Here is an 11993-nt window from a genome sequence, read left to right on the forward strand (position 1 = left end):
CAGTGCAGCTTTCCACCATTCAGACATTCTGTCCTGCTCCTCACAACTTCACACGCAGTGGAATACAATAGGGGCCATTACTTGAAGAAGAGCAGGTTACCTACCTGTAATTAGAAATTCTTTGAGATGTGTGGTCCCTACCTGTATTCCACTTTCCTCTCTGCTGCCCCCTGCTGTGAATCTATTTGATTTGCAGGAACTGGAGAGACAGTCACTACACTCTGCCCTTTATTGCCTGGGAGCTTGGACAAATCTATGAGGCAAGGCAAGGGTGCATGCATTGACCCACAGACACTACTGCTTCAAAATCTCTGGCTCCGGACCCATAGCATGCATGCATAAACTCTCTCTGTGGAATACAGGTAGAGACTGCCTGTCTTTAAGGAAAATAACCCACTCTTCTGTTGGGTAAAGTCACAGAAATTGGGTGTTTATGTAAATTAAGCTCTTAGGGACCCTATTTACTACACTTCACTGCACTGTCACACTTTACAGGAGACAAACTGAGCTTGAATTGTATCATATTGTGTGATACTAAATACCATGCATATTATGGTGCACTAGAATATAATAAAGTATCATGTAGAATCAACATTACTTACTGTGCCTGCCTTTCCTCACAATTGTAAAGTGTAAAACTATGATTAAACAATTATGCTAAAGTTTAAATGGAGTAATAATTTGTAGGAAATATGTATTTTGTGTTTGTGTATATTCACACTGGATTAAACATACAATATATTTTCAAGATTACTTCAAAAGCAGCTTAATACAGTATGATACAAAGCAGATCAGTGCAATGGTGTTTTCAACAAATACTCATTTATTGTAGCAAGTTGCATAATTAGTGTTTTTCTAAAACCATGTCCCACTTTATTCGACAAAACAAGAGCACTGTAGATTTTTCACTCCAGCAATAATGTATGGTGTTGATAAGAAAATAATTGTCTTTCTAATGCCATATAAACACTAATGAAACCTCAAAAACAAAAGAAATTTAGAGTTAAATCTGAAAATTTAGCCTAATGGTTTGTTTAATAATTCACATTTGCCCCCTTTTGAATAGAGCAGAGAAAAAGGTTCTAGTAGCGAGAGCAATGGTAGTGGGTTATCCTGAGTTTCAGCCTTAACTGTGAAAACCTTTTGGTTTTTTTTGTCTCTCTTAATCAGTCCTGTTATTACTTAATCTTAGTTGAGTTTCCTTTTTAAAACTTTGGTTTTTAAAAATATTTTACTATCTAAGGCCATGAAAGTGTAGTTAGCTAATTCCCGGCTGTGAAAAACACATCATAGTGTAGAAGGATCATCACTTTTCAGGGGGTGGACAGGGTTGGCCTTACATATGGGTGATGTGGGTAACTGCTCAGATTGCCATGGTCACTTCCCTCTACCCACAAATAAGACTCCTTAAACCCCTAAGGAAGTGCAGGGCTCTAGTGCCCCAGGGTGTGAGAGGTGTGTGGGGGGGGAGGGAGAAGGTAGATAATTGGAACTTCAATGGGCCACAGATTGCGCACCACTGGCTTATAATATCTTCAGGCCAGCACCTTAATTTGCAGATGTACAGCTTAATAAAGTGTACAAAATTGTTATTTGGATGTTGCACATATATAATAAATCTTCTGAAATCCAGTTGAAAATTAAACAAAAAATAGCAGTAATTTGGAATGGAAAAGACCTATCTAGCCTTATTATACATCATCTTACTAGCACAAAAGATGATTGTACAAATGCAAAAAGAAAAGTTTTTAAAACTGTTTTATTTGCTTTTTTCCAAAGTGCCCTGGGTCACTAGTTGGGTTAAGAACTTAAAGCATTTCAAAGTGTTGGTTTTAAAAAACACCATTTCTGAGGTTTTTGCTAAATCAAAAAGCATCATAAACAACTAATAGTTTTTAAAAAAATTAATACTCTTGACATCTCTTCTTTTGATGTATATGCATGCCTTCTGTGAAAAATAAGAGGTCTGCATGTACTTACATCAAGAGGGATTAGATTTCTTTCTAAATCATGATCCAACTGATTTATTGTATTTTACCTTATTTTGGAAATACGAGCTGTTTTCCCAGAAACCTTCCCATACACTTGTGAGTCAAAGACAGACCATGTTACGAATCACTGGAGATAAAGATTTCTTTAAAAAACCAACTCCAAAACCACCACTAACTCATTAGTTAACCCCATTAACTAATTGTGCCTTTATAGTTTGATATTTTGTCTAATAATATTGGTTTTTAATCAAAGTTGTAAAGGAAAAGTTTTAATTAAAAGGTTCATTTTAAAATAAGTGTTAAAGGAAAAGGGGTGTTTTTAGAGGTATATTTATGTTTAAATCATTATTTCAAACTAAATTAGTACCATAGAAAAATCTCCTGCCCACATATATTTTTATGGTATAAGAATGTCCTCTCAACCTAACCTGTTTTGACTCATTTTGCAAACTGTTGTGTGAATGAAGGATATGCAAAGTTCTGTTTGTAAATAGGGTTTTATACACATTCTGCTTGAGAAAAGTTGTATATGTGTTTATGGTCAGTAAATAGACTGTCATTCATGCTTATCAATTGTAAACTTGTGCTTTTCCCACAATACACAACTTTACCTTGGAATTCATAATATCCACATGTTGAAGAGTTCATAATATAAAAAATGTTATGCATTTTTGCAAGAAAAGCCTTTTGTAAATAGGGCCCTATGTCAGAGTGATTTTTTTTTAAATCTGACTATTTAAATAAGAGTTTAAATAATTATATATTTTCTTTTAAAACCAGTATGAAGTGTAATAACTTATTTTTTTAAAGAAAAAAAAACTTGGAATATAAGTTTTAAAAAACTGTTGCTGTAATGTTGGCCAAATAACATTTATTTTATGTTAAAATTATTTTATATACTTGACTGTTAAAGACCTTTTCTGTGCAAACAAGGAGAAAAAATGAAAGGCAAATATAGAAACTTGGAAAGAAAACCAAAGGAAGTAGTGACAAAGAGATATTCAAAGGGTTGAGATGTGTATTGTATTCCCTAGATACTCATCTCATTAAAATGAACGGGCCAGATTCTGCTACAGTTATTCTTGTTACAGTACCTTATTTCATGAGGAGACCGAGACCTACTGCAAACAAAAAGAATGAATAAACATGGTAGAATCTGTTTCAGTAAAAATGGGGAAGGGGTATAAGTGAAATTCTGATAATGTTGAAGACAATGGGAATATAACTTTTCACCAAGGCCTGCTCTATACGAGGGACTAAGTTCGAATTAAGCTATGCAACTTCAGCTACGTTAATTTTGTAACTTTAGTCAAAGTATCTTAACTCGAATTTTGGTGCTATCCATAGTGTGGGAAGTTGAAGGGAACACACTCTCCCTTCAACTTCCCTCATTCCTTGTAGATGCAGGACTACCGGCATCGACAAGAGTGCCCTCTCAGTTCAAATTAGCATATCTTCACTAGACCCATTCATTTGAACCCCGGAAGATCGACTGTGACTGCTTCAATCTTATTTGTAGTGTAGACATGGCTTCAGTGTATTTAAATCACTTGTATCCACTGAAAGCTTCAATCCAGATTCATGTAGAAAAGAGGGATGCAAAAAAGAGGGAATAAATTAGAATGAGGTTTATTTATATTATCTATCTATCTATCTATATATATATATATATATATATATATATAATGAATAGTAACAAAAACACACTTGTAAAATAAAATTAATGAAAGCTTAGACAAAAAATATTTTATAACAGCTGAAGTAATAGTTCCCAGCCCTATTTTTGTGTCCATGTTATATATAATTGTCTTTTACACATTTTTTTCACATTTTATTAAAGCAAATTTGTTTGTCTGATTTCCCTGTCCAGCTCTCTCCACTATTTAAAACCTGGCTTTTCTTCCCCATTGGAATTATTTTATTATTATTTTTGTTTATTTGTATTACTGTAGCATTGGAAAGCGCAAGTTATGGACTTGGACCCCATTGCGCTATGTCCAAACATAGAACAGAAAGATAGTTCATGCCCCAAAAAGCTTACAATCTAATTTAAATTTAGCAGTTTTCCCCTCCAATTCTTGTTCTGTTTGATTTTTTTCCCTTTCCAGTTCTATCTAGCTAACTTTCATGTGTTAATTTGCATATGTTCATAGTATCAAAATGTTCCTTTTTGAAGCCTTGATTCAGAAAGGTATTTAAATTTGTGCATAACCATAGGCATGTCTACACTAGGAAATTATTTCAAAATAACCGAATTCAAAATAACAACTCCCAAAATAACTTTTGAAATAAGTTTGTTCCCTGGGGAAAGCAGGAGAACAGATTCTGAAATAACAAGCCTGTTATTTCGAAATAATGGGCTTGGTAGAATGGATGGTCCGCTTATTATTTCAAAATAACTCCCTAGTGTAGACCAGAACCAAGTGAACAGAGCTACAGGTTGTACCTCCCTTAACTGGGACTCTCTGGTCCGGCAACATCTGTAGTCTGGCATGGACCACGGATGTTCCTGGACCAAAAAGCCCAGGAAAAGGGAGGTCTAGTGGTGGGGGCAGGAGCGCCGTAAGGGGCACCGGCGACTCAGCTGGGAGCCCAGAGTTGGGGGGGAGTTCTGGCTGGATAGCAGGGCAGGGAGTTCTGGCCCCAGCAGAGCCCTTTTTTCTATCACTGATTCTTCAGTCACTGTTATTACAAACTCACTTTCTTTAATATGTTGCCATCAACAGACTTTGGGGAACATTTAAAGCACCGTAGATACAATTTTGCCTTGACTAATGAAGATTAAGTAATCACATGCTCAATTGGTGGGGAAAGCTCTCTTTTAAGAGATGTAGAATCTAATACCCTAAATTCTAGACACAATTGAACATTGACTTACAGGTTTTCCATGACAGATGTTTATAGCTTTTAGATTTTCCAGCGTGTCTCTGACACTACTATATTTTCCAGTTTGTTCCAGAAAATTGTCATTTTTTGCAACATACCGTACCTGTATCATATTGAATCTGAGGTCAGGATAATATTGCAACCAAAGCCACCATATTTTTGTACATATATTATTCCTGCTGTAATTAATGTTCATATAGTGCTTTGTGGGTGTAAAGAATTCTGTAAGTATTAAGCATGGTTATTATCAAGAATTATTTTAATATTTCACCTCTTTAACACTCTCTGTGATTCTTGGCGTTGTGCAATACTGTAGTGCAATTCCTTTTCCATTTTATAAATAGAGTTCTTAATCCGACTTATTTTTTCAGATTTCCTGTGTTTTGTGTTAGTTCCTTTTTGCATTTTCTGCTATTAAAACAAATCTTCTGGAAACAAATAACAGGATTCACTAGCATGGGACCAAATGAACGATGGGTATGTCTACACTTGCCCCCTACTTCGAAGTTGGGAGGCAAATGAAGCATACCGAAGTTGCAAATCAAGCCTGGGATTTAAATATCCCGCGCTTGATTTGCATGTTCCCGGCCATTTTAGAAATTCACTAGCCCGACGTAACTGCCCGCGTCTACACGCGGCAGTGAAATGGGAGTCTTGATTTAAAGCCCTAACTCGAAATAGCTGGTATTCGTCCTGCAATGAGGTTTACCAGCTAATTCGAATTAGGGGCTTTAAATCAGACTCCCGTTTCACTGCCGCGTGTAGATGCGGGCAGTTACTCTGGGCTAGTGAATTTCTAAAATGGCCGGGAACATGCAAATCAAGCGTGGGATATTTAAATCCCGGGCTTCATTTGCAACTTTGGTATGCTTCTTTTTTGGAAGGGGGGGGGGGGGGGGGCAAGTGTAGACATACCCTAAGAGATACTCCTGAAGGAGGAGAGAACATCCTAAGAATTGAACGAGTGGTTACAATTATGCATTATATTGGGGGGAAAAAAGTAAAATATGTCTACTTTTGAAATGTATGCAGAAATCTGTTTTGTGCTATGGGTTAATTAATTATAAATTACTGTACTTTTCCTGGAAACTTTCTAGTGGCATAAGGCTCAGCATGCCCAGAAATCAAAGATATTTTCTTGTCTGCTTTTAGTGTTTTACAGATATAAGTTTGTTCATTCCTCCACCTATAAAACACCACAAGTCCCATTTTAATAAAATAAAGAGTAAATATTGCATTTTTGTTAGTGTTTTTATTCCTGAAATAGGATTTTAATATATCATTAACTGGCACTATATATTCTGGAGTGATCAACACAATATATGCTTTATCATTAAGTAGACAACCTGTCTTGTCTCATGGAGGCCCTTTCTTCCTATTCATAATAGATGTGGACATTCATAAGCTCATAATGGGTGAAATCTTGACCCCTTGGATGTCAAAGGAATTTTTACTATTGACTTCAGTTGAGACAGGATTTGATTCCAAGCTTCTGGGTTAATGACAGCAATCGCTTATAATGAAAGATGATATTTTAGAAAGCATTTAATATATTTTCTAGGTGGTTTTCAGCTGCTAAAAAGAATGTAAAGATGAGGAGTACCAGCTCCAAATGACCTGTCAGTTCCCAACCAGTTCTCCACAGGCCATCAGTGGCCAATGGACAATAGTTTGAGAACCTCTGTTTGAGTGAGGGCAATGTTTTGGAGGTGTTAACATTTCTTGTAGCCTTCCATCTCGGGTAAGTCCACTTGGCTTTACTCTGCAATTCTGTAGATCAAACTAGATTAGAACATGGGAACAGAAGAACCAAAATCACCTTGTGCATAAATGCTTTGTTTTTCTGGTAAACAGAATGCTGTAGCTTTTTTTTTTTCTGGTTACATCGATTAAATATCCTCATACAGGTTGGACCTCCCTAGTCCAGCACTGTTGGCACCTGACCAGCCCTGAACAAGAGAATTTTCTAGACCAGGAGGTGTCCCCTGTCACCACCGTGAGCCAGCCGGCCCTCTGCCCCTCACCCCCTCTATCGCCTCCCCAGCTGGGCTGTCCATCGTATTGCTGTCAGCCGCAGGCTGCCACGGACGGCCGGGGTTCTCCAGCCCGTGTCCCCGCTTTGCCATGGGCAGGTTTACCCAGCTCCACACTGCCTCAGGTAGCTAGACTTCTCCAGCGCCATGCTGCTGCATGCTGCCAGGGTTCTCTGGCCCCCAGCCCTGTGCTGCCAGGGGTGGCTGGCATTCTCCAACCCCCACTCTGTGCTGCAGTGGGCGACCAAGCTTCTTTGGCCCCCAGTCCTGTGCTGCCACGGGCAGCCAACATTTCCTGGCCCTGCACTGCTGTGGGCTGGAGAGGTTCTCTGTGGGACTCACTCCAGCTGGGCTACTGGCCCTCCTGCCATTAGGCTCCCAGGCTCTCTGGTCCAGGAGCATGTTGCCAGACCAGAGTGCTCCAGTTTTCAGAGGTGCAACCTGTACTCCCTGCTGCCCTATCTCACAAAAAATACACGTTCTTGTAGGGTTTTATAAACTAAGCCTTGTCAGGTTGGATCAATAAACAGCAAGCTTTTGAAGAACATTGTAGAAACCAGTGGTGGTAGTTCAGTAGGTGTACTCTTAGAAATTCACAATACATGCTAAAGGTTAGAAAGTTTAAGGCTAGAAGGGAACAGTGGATTATCTAGTCCAATGTGTATATCACAGGCCACCAAGAGTACCCAGCACCCACACTAAAACCCACAAACAGAGATGAAAGTAACTTAAATTTCTTATAGATACTATCATCTTTTGCGTGCACACACACACAGGCTCAGAGCAGAGGGCTGGGAGGGGTTCTGATACAATAGTACTTGTAGCAAATTTAAGGGAGGGGGCTTCAGGGAGGGGGTAAGATAGGTGTGGGTGTGGCGGGGCTCAGAGCAGGGGCGGGAAAGGGCTTGGGAGTGTGGGGACTCAGAGCAGAAGGCTGGGATGTGCATGGGAGTGCCATAGTAAGAGAATAGGTTGGAGTGAGGTTCAACAGTGCTCAATAAGGATTTGAAGGTTAACTGGTAAGCATCACCTTTAAAGGATGATGCTTAACGATTCTGGTTAACTGGTGGGGCTAGAGCAACTCCCTGCCTGCCATGGGCAGGAGGCCGCTCCAGCCCCACAGGGCGCACTGTGGACAGGAGTTGTGCCAGACATCTGGAGCAGCCCCTGTCTGTGGCGGTGGGCTGCTCCAGCCACATCCGGGGTGCGGGTGCTCCCCCTTAATTTGTTAACCAATTACATATAATGTAAACTTCATGTTTAACCAGTTAATCAATTACACAGGATTTTACATCCCTAGCACACAAGGCCCAGCAATTGTAGAGGACTGGGTCAACGAAACATGTCCAGATAATCCTGGCAAGTGACCTGCTCCCACGCATTACAGAGGAAGGTGAAAAAAACCCAAAGGTCTCTCATAAGCTCACATGGTGAAAAATTCCTTCTTAATCCCATTTATGACTATCAGATTCTGAGCACATGACCAAAAACTAACCAGCTTAAGTGCTTTGATGAATCAGGGCCTAACTTGTTAGTGAGCTGATGACTCAGTATCATGAAAAATACAGATGGAAGTACTGTCAATGAAATAGAAATCTAAGTATTGACCACATGTGGTCCTCAGAGGTCCAATTATACTTTTGTAAATATGGAGGTGCAAACCCTGTATCTTAATTCTGACTTGGATAATGATCTTTGCATATGATAATTGTAAGCTATTCAGAATGGGAACCACTTACTATGTACTTATACTTTGTATTTAATTCAGTGGACTCTGATCCTGCTCGTTGTCTTTGGATGTCACAATAACACAGATAATCAAATCCTTTTCGTTTCAGGTGGACACTATAGAATTCTTTAGTATTTGTTACAAACTGTTGTGTGTGCTGCTAAACAACTGCTTCTCTCCTCTTTTCCCAGATGTCCAACTTATTTTATGCATATTAGTTGAAGTGTCATGAGCCCCTGCTGGTTAAAAAAAAAAGTATTCATATAGGACCATTATTATATACTGATGTCCAGAAGCCAGGTGGACAGTTTCAATCTTTGTCATTGCATTCTTTTCCTGAGGGGCAGAAAAATATAGGTTTGCCTAATTTCCCCCAGAAATGAAAAGGTATGGTTGATAGTATATGTTACTACCTCAATACTAGTCCTTCAACATGTTAAACCAAGGTTGGGAAATAATTTTTGATACGGGGCCACTCCAAGAATTTGGAACATGGTCAAGGGCCGCACTCTTCCATATTAATGGAGGAGGTGCAGGGTGTGGGACGGACGTTGGGTGCAGAAGGGAGCTTGCAGTAAGAGATTGGGGTGCGAGAGAGGGTGTGGGGTCAGGGAATGAGTTTGGCTGGAGGAGGCAGTTGTGATCTGGGTTGACTAGGATGCAGGAGGGGTGGAGGGTTTGGGCTGTGATGGAGGGCAGGAGGGGGTTGTGACTTGGGGCAAGGGACTGGGGTACAGGAGGTGGTGCAGGGGTTTGGGTTGTGACCTGGGGCAGGGGATTGGAGCGCAGGATCTAGGAGGGAATATGGGGGCAAGAAGGGGGCAGAGGCTTATGTGGAGGGGAGGGGCAGAAGGTTTGGGTTGTGACCTAGGAGAGGGCTGTGGCCTGGGACAGGAGATTGGGGTGCAGGATCTGGGAGGGGATATGGGGGCAGGAGGAGAGTAGAGGTTTTGGGTTATGTGGGGTAAGGGGCAAAGGGATAAGGTGCCAGAGGCAGGCTCTGGCTGGGAGACTTACCTGCTTGACTCTGAGCCAGCAGCCTTCTCAAACAGACTCCCCCTCCCCTCGCACTGGTTGCAGGATCCATGTGGTTTTTGAACAGTTATGAGCTGAGAGGAAGGTGAGGAGGATGCTTCCTAAGAGGCCTGTTGACAATAGGCAGCCCCCATTGGCTGGAAACTCTGCAATGGGATTGTAGCTTCCACCCTCCACTCCCGGGCTCACAGCTGTTCAAACAAAGCCCCACAGCTGCTTTTCTCAGCAGTCTGGGGTGTGTCAGGCAGGGAGTCCATGGGTGGGGTCTGGTGGCTTGGTGCACCAGATTCAGCCTGCAGAGGGTATTTTGCCCAGGCCTTCCATACTCACTCTTGAGCACATAAACTGCTGCCTCTTAACTCACTTTTGTGTTGTGATGAGGGAACTCTTTGCTTATTTTCCTCACTCTGTAACCTTGGTACCAGTGCACAGAAGGAAAGACTTAGCCCATACGATGGTTAGATAATCTATTGAATTGTACATAATCTCTGTTTTGACTGAACTTTTATTAAGAAATATCCTGCATCCAAATAAATCCCTAATGGAAACCTTCCTGCTTTAGGTCGATACAAATTCAGCTCTTTCTTTTTCCCAGTGTATTTATTTTACGTAACCAAATGTAAATATGAATTATAATTTGTACTGTCCATTTCATTCTTTCCGCCCCTATTATGAGAGAAAACAAGCTACTCTGAGGGCCTGACACACATTTCTTTGCTTCAATCAAAGATAAAAGTTTTAAATCAAAATGTTACTATCAAAAGACTTTGCTGAACATTTAAAGCACTGTACTTACAATTTTGCCCTGACTAATGAAGACTGAGTATTCATATGCTCAACTGGTGGTGAAAGCCCTCTTTTAAGAGATTAGAATCTAAGAGTACGTCTACACTTGCTCCCTAGTTCGAACTAGGGATGCAAATGTAGCTGACCGAAATTGCTAAGGAACCTAAAAAAATGAGGAGTAACGTTAGTTCCAGCCAAGGGGTTTGATTTGAACTAACGCGTCCCGGAGCGCACTTCCTGGTTCAAATCAGATGGTGAGCAGAATAGCACGCGGGGGAGATTATGCTAATGAAGCACAGGATATTTAAATCCCCACTTCATTAGCAATTTAGGTCGGCTACATTTGCATCCCTAGTTTGAACTAGGGAGCAAGTGTAGATGTACCCTAATATCCTAAATTCTAGCCACAATTGAAATGTGTTCACAAGTTTTCCATGATAGATGTTTATGGTTTTTAGATTTGCCAATGTGTCTCTTTAACACCACCATATTTTCTAGTTTGTCTAGAAAAATTGTCATTTTTGAGTTGTTACAACATACTATACCTGTGTTTTATTGAGTCTGAGGTCAGGATAATGTTGCAGTCAAAGTATACTGTCCATAATTAATGTTCATATAATGCTTGGTGTAGGTGTAAAGAATTCTGTAAGTGCTAAATCTGGTTATTATCAAGGATTATTTTAATATTTAATCTGTTTAATATACTCTCAGTTCAGACTTCATTATTCAATGTGCACCACCTGTGAAATGTGATGGCAGCCTACTTATATACAAGTTCAGAAGATTATTAATCTTGGAGATTCCAAAAGGACAGTATCATAAAGCTCTGTTATTTATTTATTTATTTATTTTTGAACTCTCCATTGTTTAAAGCTTTCTTAAAAGCTTGACAAAAATCTTCATTTGTCTTTTTCTATTTAGAATATTCTAAATTTCAGATCCAAATTTCCCCAAAGTTCAGGATAAAGAGGTGTCATTAAATTTGGATTTTGATTCAGCCATAGAAGGTATGCAATTTTATATAAAAATAAGACTGTTCTCTATCAGTGTCACCTGAATAACTATTATGCTTACAAAAAGTACATTGGATCTTTAGAAAGGCAATGTCACATTTATTAACATGTAAAGCAGTTAGCATATGCTTACATAGGCACACACACACAGTCCCACCAAACATGATCATGGAGGAGCAGGGCTGTATTGGTCTGGACTGATGCTCCAATCTTGGCAGGATGGGACCCAAATATTATGGCAAAGCAGCTCCTTTTTATAGCAGTTTTCCTTCATTGGGAGCAGTAAGTTTTGCACCATTATGCTGGAATCAATCACTTTTTCCATTTCATGAGTGCCTGTTTTCTTAAGATGTTCTTCTCATAACACAGCTCTCTTGTCACAACTGATAGGTGCTTGCCTTATCTTTTAGAGTTGTGAATCTGCCCTTCACCGGCTTCTCAATAAGGGTAAATAGCAATCTCCTGTTGCCTTTAAGTCTGTCCTTGGTTGCTCCCTAGAACAGAGGTGGGCAATAATTTT

The sequence above is a fragment of the Pelodiscus sinensis genome, chromosome 7, assembly GCF_049634645.1.
Source record: "Pelodiscus sinensis isolate JC-2024 chromosome 7, ASM4963464v1, whole genome shotgun sequence".
Classification (NCBI taxonomy): Eukaryota; Metazoa; Chordata; order Testudines; family Trionychidae; genus Pelodiscus; species Pelodiscus sinensis.